A 10522-nucleotide genomic window follows, 5' to 3' on the forward strand; every position below is an offset into this window, starting at 1 on the left:
AATAATTAAATCCAATAATGATGAAGCAAAATATTTCAAATTGTCAAATCCTAGGATCAAATACTCCCAACGTCCAATATTTCAAGAAGAAGTATAGCATAATTGGATTATATGGGTTCATTTCGTGTTGGCAGGTTGACCCGGGGCCGACCCGTTTATTAAATGGGTCATGACGGGTTGACCCGCTGCCGACCCGTGCGGGTTCAATCCGTTTTATTTCGTGTGGGTTTCGAGTCGTGTTATCGGGTCGTGTCGGAATTGACAGCCCTACTTCTATGTCAGTCTTGATAGATATATATACGTATCATTCAAATGTCCTACATTGGTGTCTAGCGGATATTCACATTATTTTTTCTCTTTCCATGTACTTATTTGATATATATATATATATAGTTCTTTATAATATCATTAATCTCATAATTCAACTAAAAGTAGGTAATATTATTAACCAAACTTCAAGTTGATCATAACATAAACAACGAAAGCGTGCATCATTCGCCCTAAATGACAGAACATCGGTAATCATATGGAATCTTTAATCTCGAAGTCGTACATGCAATTGATCATTAATACATTGATTTGGACTTTTTTTCTACAAAATGTGGACCACTTTTTGATTTGTGAATGTCATGATTCTTGTGCATAACGTAAGTATTATTGGTTTTCTTTGAAATGGACATGAAGATTAGAAATTATTATGTTTGAACTAAAATGTCTGAGTCAGTCTCTCTAAATAATGCTGCACGCTGAGCATATATGAAAAACAAAACAAAAGTAATATATTATTACATGTTTGATGCAGAGACATATTTCTGCATAGATGATCGAACAATACCTTGAGCTGGTCTATTAGTCATGCATATGTTATATCAATTATAAAGCTCGGATCTAAGACGAATAGAAATGGAACTAACGAGCTAATACAATTTATTGTTGATTATACATGATATCATGCATGACGACTTATTTTTTATAATAATTTTGGACGTCCTCTCGGCCTCTCCTCTGTTCTAGCTGTTTTGCATATACACAATGCAAAAAATAAATAAGAATAAACATATAAAAGAATGACTTCCTACATATATGTATAATTAATGTATATATATACTTCATAATTTTTCACTGTTAGGTAAGATCTTTTGTTAAATCAGATAATAAAAAAAGGGTGGAGCTATTCACACACCTATATTCTCTATTCACACACCTACTTTAATTCAATTTATTTTTACAAATTACCCTAACTGCCATCCCTTGCAATTCTGAATATTTTTTTTTTCTATTTTGCAAGTCAATCATCACCAAATTCTAAATCCTTATTTTCCCGCAGATGAGGTCTTCAAAACCCTTATTTTGCAAATCAGTTTGTGTTCAAGTTTTGCCTTACTTCCCAAACTCCAAACTACATGAAATTTTAGCATGCTCTACCTTAATGTGTTTACTTTGATTCTGAAAAATTTCAAGTTCATTGCTGATAAATGAATTTTTTGGTAAATTTCCAAAGCTGAATTGTTCCTGCCTTAAGGTTCAACTTTAATGTAATACCCCGGAAAATCCAAATTAAATTCCATGGTTTTTTAGAAATGATTTCACGATAGTAGGAGCGAGTACGAAGCTTGGAAAAGTTGTGGAATTAGTTCGAACGATTTTATTTTCGAAAACGAACGTTTTTAGGGGGTCAACAAAGTTGACTTTTTATACGTTCAAAATTTTGGAAAACTTCCTTCATGAAAGTTGTAGAGCTCGTCGATACGAGTTCGTGGACATGTGGAACGCATTATTCGGAGTTCGTATGATTAAGTTATGAATTTTTGAAATTTGGGAATTTTCTATAAATAGAGAAATTTTCCGAATTCTTTCTTTAAGGACAAAAAAAATGGGAAATTTGCGTTTTGGCCCCCCAGCTCTCTCCGTTCTCTCTCTCGTGCGTCCCTCAGACCCGACGGGTCGCGACCGACCCGACCCGGTCGGAAAGGCCACTTCCCGGACGCCACCGCCACCGGACCCGCACCAGACCGGCGCGCCTTGCCGAGCATAGCTGCTCTGTGGCCTCGCCCCGCCTCGCCGCTGCCTCCAAGCCGAGATCAAAGCCCGACCCAAGTGCAAAACGGACCCAGCCGGAAAACCACTTTTCCGGCGTTGCATGGGCCGATCGTTCACATTTTCGTGATCTCCTCCTTCCCCTGATCATCCCCATATAGGCCTTGCTTGACGATTTGGAGTGTGGAGTGAAAGATCACGAGTTGAAGATTTCGACGTCCCTGATTCAATCTGGAATCTGATCAGACGCACGAGATTAATCCAACTTCAACGCTTGATCTAGGACGATCTAGGCCAAACCAGACTTAGCTCCAGATATGGAAGTCGATCACCCTTTCATTTTGAACCAGTTTGTAGTTGGTCACTTTGCCATCTGAGGTGGTTGACCGGCGTTGACCGCCGCGTTGACCGCCCACTGACCACCGCTTGTGGCGGCGCATCAGACCATATTTCGAGTTTTCATTATCTAGGCGATGATCTATGCATCCATACGAGCGTTTTGATATATAACATGGTCATGTTAGAAAAAGTTGATAAATAGTGGATTTACGTTTTGACGTTACTATTTAACGTTTTTACGTTTATCTTCGGTTTACGATCTGTGAAGATCTGACCATCGGTTTTGCTTCAATTTTGGATATGTTGATCGTATGACTGTCCCGGTGACCTTGTGAGGTCACGGGCGAAGATCCGACCGTTGGATCTTCGTATAATTGAGAAATAGTGATTCGGAAGGCGATTCGTGAGAATCTGACCGTCGGATTTTCATATAATTTTGTGGAGATGTTAGTAAAGGCGATTCAGGAAGATCTGACCGTTGGATCTTCGTGATAATTTTGGAGGATGATCCTAAAGGCGATCCGTGAGGATCCGACCGTTGGATCATCATTAAATTCAGATCCGACCGTTGGATCATCGTTTAATTTGAATCTGAGCGTTGGATCGTCGTTTAATTACATATTTGAGTTGTTGGCTAAGTCAAGATCATTATTGGACTAGGTGATTGACGGTTTGAGTTGGTGGACGATTGTGGATCGTATTTTGAGCTGAATTGAAGACGCAGCGGGATTATCGAGGTGAGTAAACCTCACGTGGTTCATATTACGAACCCAATATATTTAATTGCTTTATTTTGCAATCATATGAACTATTGTTGGTGTATTAGACATTCCTGTGTGAATGTCTGTATATATATTATTACGTGAAATAATATGTATTGTTGAAGTTGTGTTGAGTTTATTGTTGAGAAACAATATATTGTGAGAGGTATTGAGTTTATTGTTGAGAAACAATATATTGTGAGAGGTGTTGAGTTTTATTGTTGAGAAACAATAAATTGTTGTGATCTGTGGAGATCACTAGGTCACGAGGTGACCATGGCATCTATTAGTGAATCACGCTCTCGTACCGGGCTGGTGGTTATTAATAGTATTAAATCGTAATCACGTCTGTGGCCGGACGAGTGGTTACGTTCAGTTAGAGCTCTAGTCTGCCTGCCAAATGTGGAGTGACCTTATGAGTGAAATTGAGAGTAACTCATAAGTGTCAATATATATATGGTAACCTTATGAGGGAAATTGAGAGGGAAATTGAGAGTAACTCATAAGGGTCTATATATATATATGAGTCTGTCTACCAAATGTTGGGAAATCTTATGAGCGAATTTGAGAGTAACTCATAAGTGTCTATATATATATATGAGAGTGAGTGATCTTATGAGCTAAATTGAGAGTAACTCATAAGTGTCTACATATATATATGAGAGTGAGTGATCTTATGAGCTAAATTGAGAGTAACTCATAAGTGTCTATATATATATATGAGAGTGAGAAAGTAACGTGGGTTTGTGGTAGTCTTGAAATCTAATAAATCAACAGTTCTTTCTTGTTTACTCATACTGGCTGTAAAAAGCTTACCGGGTTTTGTGTTGTTGCAACTCCCGGTACACTATTCAAATTGTGTAGCGGGTAATCCTACAGGACAGGAGAACCAGGACGGTGATCGTGCGGTTAGAGCAATTGTTAGAGTTTTACAACAATTGTAAGTTGTGAGGTGTGTTATGCTCATTTGAGCTTTATAATATATTGTGAGAGTGAATTGTAATAATGAACTCGAAGTTTCGAGATTTGTTTTTTTGTAATTGTAATTATTCAGGTTTCGGATTTGAATTTATCATTCAAAATCCGGGGCGTGACAGGTGTTGTACTCTCCCGGGCAAGCAACATTGCTATCTTGTCGAACAAAATTGTAATGATAATTGCACTCCTTGGTTAGCTAGCCACTCACAAACAATATAGATCAAGAGACTTGTATTGTTTCTCTAAATTAAAATAAAATAAATGAATGTTGTTTATTTTGTTCATCTGAGTCATATACAGGTAGATATGATGTCTTTGTTGCATATTTCTACTATAATTTGTATGGTTGATTTTATTTAAGATAATCATTTAAGTGCTAAATTTCAAGGCCTCAGTGTGATGTGGTGCTCCATGTCAAGCACTTCTCATCATCATTGAGAAAAATACTATATCTTTTGCTAAGGATTTATGCCAGCTTCTTAGTAGATGGTAGAGCAAGAGAATGATCCTTAATTCTATTTCTAATCTATTCCAATATTTTATAATTCATGTTTAAGATTTCACCCAACAAAGAGTCAAATTATTTTTGATGGCTTTAGTATGGGTGTTACTGAGTTTCGAGGTTATTTGCAAGAGAGTAGATGGAAAAAAAGGTTATTTTTGTTGGGATATAGCATGGGCTTTTATTGGTATTGTATAATTGCATTTTGGGGTGATTCAAAACATTATTGATTAAATGTAACTAAGGAAGAGGTTAGAACATTTTCAAGAGAGTTACTAAATTAACATTTCAGTAATATTAATACAAATTTTGCATCAAATTAACTTCAGTAGAGGTGGGTTTACCCACCGACCTGGAATGGAGCGGCGGTGCCACGATCTATTCGTGGGCTTCACTTGGGTTCTGGTTGCTGCTGGGGACAACAATGGTCTAGCGGCAGCTAGCGGCGTGCGGCGGTTTCTGTCTGCAAACGGAGCGCATCGGTGGGGTGCAGACGGATCCGGGGATCCGGTTCCGGAATTTGGGTCAGATTTGGATCTGGATCTGGGACTCGAGTCCTACCCGACTCTTGAGCTGGTTATTGGTTTGGGCCTGGTGTCTAGGTCGGATCTAGATTTGGGCCTGGGGCCCTTCTGAATTTATTTTGTTTTTATTTGATGTTGGTTTATGTTACTAAGGCAATGTCAGTGACGGAAGGTTACCCGCTACTCAACACATTTCGGTGTGTGGAGGTATGGTGCACCATATCATTTGTACCTTTTTTAGTTTCTTTAACAAGGTCAGTGACGGAAGGTTACCCGCTACTCAACGCACATCTCTGCGTGAAGGGATGGTGCACCATATCACCGGTACCTTCTTACATAGCCCGAGGACTGTCCGATGCTTCATCAAATGCTTCATTGCATCCTTTTTGTTGCTTTTCGTACTGTTTGTATTTCTCAATTCGATGTAGTTTTTATATCTATCGGTTGTAATATTTTTATTTAATAAAGACTTGTCAACTATTTCAAAAAATAAAAAATAACTTTAGTATAGTATGTAAAATAAATTGAAATTTGATTGTGTCATTAAAGGGGAATCAAATTAATTTCTATTTTTTTAAGGATATTGATTTTATTAGATTCGATAGCCATTAGAACAGGCTAGAGTTTACCATGTACTTGAATAAGAAATGAATAAGAATCTCAAAACTTTATCAACTAAATGCAACTCATTCCAAAAAAATTTTGAGCTCGCTATACAGTAAAACCTCGATAAATGAATGTTCGATAAATTAATAACCTCGATTAGATAATAAATTTCTCCAATCCTGACTCAGGATCAGTGTATATTACTAAGAATCTCGCTAAATGCATAAGATAATAATTTTTCTAGACATCCTTAAAGACCCAGTAAATATACTAAGTAATAATTGATGAAATAAATAAAAGAAATATTAATAATTGATTAAATTGATAAAGAAATAGGGGTCTTGACCCAATTCACAAAAATGACACAACATTAGCCCACTCACCCCAGCAACAAATTTTTATTCCCACTAACTCATTTAATTGCGAAATGTCACTTTTAACCTTTAAAGAATTATAAAATTACCGATTGTTCATGAAACCACTCCCTCCCTCCTGTAGAATGAGACCAACAAAACTACTATACTCACACAATAACAAAACAAGAGTGTTGGAGCCGAGCAACAAGGAGGAATATTATTAATCACAATCTCTTACACTCTCCCCAGAAAGTACAAGAGCAGCACTACTATATATAATAGAAATGCAGCAACTACAAATAGTCTAAAGCAAAAGCTTCACTAAAGCAAAAGGAGACAGCATGCTCAAGTACATCACGCCAAAAGGACAACATCTTAAAAATACTCACCTAAAGCACACCAGACAACACTACCACACTAAAGCACTAGGAAACTATTAAAATAGAGCAATTAAATAAAGTTTGGTTTACAATTCCAACAGCCTCCCTTAAACCAAACTGAGATCTTCAAACTTCATCATCCCCATTAGCTCCTTCAACTTCAAGAAAGCAACTGTTTTCAGAGGCTTTGTAAATATATCAGCTACTTGATCTCCAGATGGACAATAGTGAACTGCAACCTCTTTCATCTTCACCAAATCTCGAATATAATGATGCTTGGCATGAATATGCTTTGTCCTCTCATGAAAAACTGGATTCTTTGACAATGAGATTGCTGAGTTATTATCACAGAAGATTGTTGTAGGATTTTTCTGTTCTTGGTGCAAGTTTCCAAGAATTCGACGCAGCCAAATTGCATGAGTAGCACACCTATTTGCTGCAACATACTCTGCTTCAGCTGATGAAAGTGCCACCACTTGCTGCTTCTTTGAAGACCAACATATAGCACCAGAACCTATATCAAAAACATAACCTGAGGTGCTCTTTGCCTTTTCATCTCCTGCCCAATCACTATCTGTGTATCCAACAAGTTCATTCAGACAGTGAGCTACATAGAAAATACCATCACTTTGAGTTCCTTTGACATATCTCAGTATTCTTTTTGCTGCCTGCATATGTGACTGACGAGGAGACTCCATAAATCTGCTTATCAGTCCAACTCCAAATGTGATGTCAGGTCTGGTAGCCGTCAAGTAGCGCAAACTCCCAACAAGTTGCTTGTATCGTGTGGGATTAACAAACTCGCCACTGCCATCTTTCTTCAATTTCAATCTCTGTTCAACTGGAGTTAAGATTGGGTTGCAAAACTCCATCTTAAAACATTTGAGGATGTCTCCAGCATACTTCTTTTGTGAGATAAAAATTCCCTTCTCACTTTGCACCACTTCGATACCAAGAAAATAAGTCATCAACCCCATATCAGTCATCTCAAAGTGAGATGCCAAAGCCTCCCTGATTTCTTCAACTAGCTTTGGATTATTACCTGTGATAATAAGGTCGTCCACATACAAGCACATAATAACAACATCTCCCTGCAAATTAGCTTTAACATATAAAGTATGCTCATATGGACACCTTTCAAAATCATTCTCCACAAAGTAGGAATCAATTCGGGTGTACCATGCCCTTGGAGCTTGTTTAAGGCCATATAGCGCCTTTTTCAGCTTATATACTTTCTCTAATTGGCCTTCCTTCACATAACCAACTGGCTGCTCAAGATAGACTTCTTCCTCAAGAGTTCCATTCAAGAATGCAGATTTAACATCCATTTGAAATATTTTCCAACAATTATGAGCAGCAAGGGAAATCACCATTCTAACAGTATCAAGCCTAGCAACAGGAGCAAAAACTTCAAGATAATCAATACCTGGTTTTTGCTTGTAGCCTTTGGCTACCAACCTCGCTTTGAAGCGATCCACGTCTCCATTCGGCTTGTACTTTGTCTTATACACCCATTTGACTCCAATTGCTGCTGTTTCTGGTGGCTTTCTCCGGGTACCTCACACAGAATGCTATACCGTCTGGGGTACCGATGCACCTCCTAAATCGTGTACCAAGAACACACGCTTAGAGGGGTAAACAGTACCGGACGGTTTACACCTCTCCGATGCCTGAGTGAGAAGCTAATATAGGTGTATAGTAAGTAAATAGTAGACAAAGGAGTTATTACCCGTAAAAGGTGGTTGTGCTAATGCCTTTATACTCGAGCATGTGAAGGAAGTCTCCCCCATCTTCGATGTGGGACACTAGTTGTTCTTCTGATGCCATATCAGTCCTCCTGTGTGTAAATAGTTGGGCTGTGCTGGCCTTGCCCAGGGCCCTGGGTGCCCGGGGTGGCATCCCAAATGAGCCCCGCCATGGTGGGTCGTGAACCCGGCCCATGGCATAGTACATGGGAGTACCGATGGGGCCCGGCCGATAGTGCCAAACTTAGTTGAGACTTCCCTAGTATGTACAAGTCCCCCAAGTTCCCGTTCAAGATGTTTCTTGGGTGGGGACTTATTATCGTCTCGAAAGTTTGGCATTAGTGTGCCCATAGGGAGTCCCCCAAGTTCCCGTTCAAGGGATATCTTGAGCGGGTTACGCTGTAGGTAGCTAATCTACACGCTGCGATAGGGTGAGGGTTGAGCCTCCGGTACCCAATGGGGTAGAGAGGTCTTGGCTCTGATACCCGATGGGGTAGAGGAAGTGAGCCTCCGGTACCCAATGGGGTAGAGGATGTGAGCCTCCGGTACCCAATGGGGTAGAGGATGTGAGCCTCCGGTACCCAATGGGGTAGAGAGGACTTGGCTCTGATACCCGATGGGGTAGAGGAAGTGAGCCTCCGGTACCCAATGGGGTAGAGGATGTGAGCCTCCGGTACCCAATGGGGTAGAGAGAACTTGACTCTGATACCCGATGGGGTAGAGGAAGTGAGCCTCCGGTACCCAATGGGGTAGAGGATGTGAGCCTCGGGTACCCAATGGGGTAGAGAGGACTTGGCTCTGATACCCGATGGGGTAGAGGAAGTGAGCCTCCGGTACCCAATGGGGTAGAGGATGTGAGCCTCGGGTACCCAATGGGGTAGAGAGGACTTGGCTCTGATACCCGATGGGGTAGAGGAAATGAGCCTCCGGTACCCAATGGGGTAGAGGATGTGAGCCTCCGGTACCCAATGGGGTAGAGAGGACTTGGCTCTGATACCCGATGGGGTAGAGGAAGTGAGCCTCCGGTACCCAATGGGGTAGAGAGGACTTGGCTCTGATACCCGATGGGGTAGAGGAAGTGAGCCTCCGGTACCCAATGGGGTAGAGAGGACTTGGCTCTGATACCCGATGGGGTAGAGAGAGGACTTGGCTCTGGTACCCGATGGGGTAGAGGAAGTGAGCCTCGTGGTACCCAATGGGGTAGGCGGTGCATGTCAGGCACGTGGGGCAGACTGAGTGCAATAAATGCCTGTCCCCTCAACTGACGGTTTTCGAGACGTGGGACACGTGTAGTGATCTTGCGGTTGAGGTCTTTTCGTCTTCAACGGCCCTGATGCTTTGGAGATTGAATTTAAGAGGGAAACAGACTGTTTCCCTTCTCACTTTTTCCAAAATTCTGAGAATTTGCGAGTTTGCTTTTTTTACCTTCTCTCTGTGTGCCTCTGTTGCTGTGAGGAGTGAAGACGAAAGCCTTGAGGTGCGATCACAGAGAAGGCCTTGGCCGGATTAGCGACTGCAGGAAAAGAGGTAAGAGAATGTGGTTTGGTTTTTGGTTTTTCTTGTGTGTTTCCGTTTGGCATGTTTTTTTTCTGTTTTTCTTGGGTTTTTTGTGTTGCGTTTCTGGGTTTTTTCTGGGTTTTTGTTTGTTTGCGTTTCTGGGTTTCTCAGAATAAGCAATATGTGAAAGTGGGTAGGGATTGCTACGGCCGATTGGGTGTTTATGGACTTTGCTTGAATTTCTGGGTTTTTTCTGGGTTTTTTTCTGGGTTTTTTGTTTGAAGTGGGGAGTGATCCGCGCTTCACCATGGTCTTAGATCTGGCTAGGCTAACCCTTGTGCTTCTGATTCCAGATACATCGAGTTTTGAAGTCCCCGGTATCGTAGTTAGGATGGAATCAGAAACCAAGGGTGGGGATGCGGGATCGTCGTACCAGTCCTCTGCCAGGCAAGCTGAAGTGGACATCGATCGGTACTTAGCGCAAGTAAGTCAATTAGCAGAGAATACCGGATCCTCGACTGGGGTATTCTCGGAGAGCAGTGAAGAGTCCGACGAGGGTGAGAGCGAGGGAGGGTCGGCGGAGGCCCCGGTAGTCACAGTGGCAATTCCCGAGGGCATACCGAAGCCTAGGTATACACTTGCGGACGGGACCGTATGCGACGAACCCCGGAGAAGTATGACGATGAAGGAGATCATCGCCATGCGACTGAAGTGGGGAATACCGGATACAGTGGAGCTTAGGCCTCTCAAGGATGGAGAGATGGCCGCAAATCCTGCCTCGGGGTGGGTGGCGCTGC

Source organism: Rosa rugosa, chromosome 1, assembly GCF_958449725.1.
Source record: "Rosa rugosa chromosome 1, drRosRugo1.1, whole genome shotgun sequence".
NCBI classification, from domain to species: domain Eukaryota; kingdom Viridiplantae; phylum Streptophyta; class Magnoliopsida; order Rosales; family Rosaceae; genus Rosa; species Rosa rugosa.